This window comes from Furipterus horrens, unplaced genomic scaffold (assembly GCF_987537825.1).
Source record: "Furipterus horrens unplaced genomic scaffold, mFurHor1.1.pri manual_scaffold_4, whole genome shotgun sequence".
NCBI lineage: Eukaryota > Metazoa > Chordata > Mammalia > Chiroptera > Furipteridae > Furipterus > Furipterus horrens.
Genome location: NW_028327174.1, coordinates 141,357,245 through 141,358,909, shown reverse-complemented (window position 1 = coordinate 141,358,909; position 1,665 = coordinate 141,357,245). Strand labels below are relative to the sequence as shown.

At 36.5% G+C, this 1,665-nt stretch overlaps 1 non-coding gene across 1 annotated transcript; it reads right to left on the bottom strand.

Annotated features, from left to right (window-relative positions):
• Positions 1-1,233: 1,233 nt before the first annotated feature.
• TRNAH-GUG (transfer RNA histidin (anticodon GUG)) lies at positions 1,234-1,305 on the bottom strand. Its single transcript has one exon. It is a non-coding gene; the product is annotated as a tRNA-His (tRNA).
• Positions 1,306-1,665: the final 360 nt, after the last annotated feature.

Sequence of the window (1,665 nt, the reverse complement as noted above, 5' to 3'; positions counted from 1 at the left end):
GAAGAGACCTCAGAGTAAAAAACGGTCTCAGAAGTGAGTCCTGGATGAAACAATAAATACGTTCTTCTTACTTTATGATATTCTGAAGCTGATCTCTTCAGGCTCATAGTCAAACAGACACTTTTTTATTTTTGTTTTGTTTTGTTTTTTGGAAGAGGGAGGCAATATACTTGTATATTTCAGTTTTTTTCTAGAATACTATTTCTAAGAATTCATTAACTCTGAAAGGACTTAATGGATTCTGTGCTTACCCTCAGCACATATTTTTATTTAAAGTTGTTTTTAGTATTATATAAATAACAAACACGAATTTTTGCTAGGCCATCCATGAAAGTGGCTAGAGGCATTAAAATGCAAATCTAGTGATCCCTTATTGAAAACATGGTGGGCAATAATTTCAGAGCAGTAAACCTCATTATAATATATTTATATTTTACATTTTCAGGCTGTATTGTTCATGTTTTTAAGTCCTGGAGAAAGGCCCATTAAAGCCATGTTACTCACATTAATTCAACATTTAGCCATTTATAGTACAAACCCAAGTCTTTTGGAAAATGTCATTTTAAAAGTTTTACCATATATGGACATAATTTATTACCCAAGCCCCATTGTCTACTTATAATTTGCCCTTTATCAGACCCAAATGCCCACTTCAGAGAATTTCGTTTTGAGCAACAACTGGCTTCTTACATTATCCAATGATGCAGGAAAGTTAAATTACAGCCAGTTCATATCATAGAAACAAAATGTTTCCTGCAATTACTGATAAGGGACAGTTCATTTTCTCTCTGTCATCCTGGAAAAAAACCTCCTAACAACAATTCATGCCTGGTTAAACAGGATTTCCACATCTACTGCTGACATCTTTCCAAATAATTCAGGGTTGTTATTACTGTACAGCCCTGGCAAGGCTCAAAAGCAAGCAGACTTGATGAGTCCGCTCAAAGCAGAGCTTAAGTAGTTGTAATTAATAATAATTACATGCCCACTACACTCCAGTTTTATCATATTATCCGTCAATGCAAATAAAAAAACCCACACACAACACACTTGCAACAGGATTAGTGCCTTAATAAAACCACCCTGTGGATGTCATCTGTCTAAAGTTTAAAATATTTGTAGTGGTTTCTCTTTTATTGATTTTCATTATTCTATGTCTGGTTGCAAAATGTTGTTTGGATGGAGTAATGCTTGGGACTAGTGTTCTTTTCCTCCAAAAGCTCCCTCTCCTCCTGCCGTGACTCGGATTCGAACCGAGGTTGCTGCGGCCACAACGCAGAGTACTAACCACTATACGATCACGGCACGCTACAGGCTTGCTGAGAGCCTGGCTTCCTTTAAGAGCTATTGCAATATTAAAGTTTGTGGAAACACTGCCATCTATTGTCTAAATATGTACATTTTCTTAATACTGGGAAAGAGGAAGAGTGTTTCAGTAATCTCTAATTACTTAGAGGAACAATAAATAACAAAGTGGCTGAACATGAAACCAACAATGTCTTCTTGGCTGACTAGGGAAATTGTGTTAGGTAAGATTCACAGGAATTACCGTCCAGGAAACAGCAATCAAAGTAATAAGACCAAGAGAAACTAGTCTGTTGACTCATGCTTCCTACTTTTAACCAATAATGAATATAGATTCCCCACCCCCAAACTGCCACCACC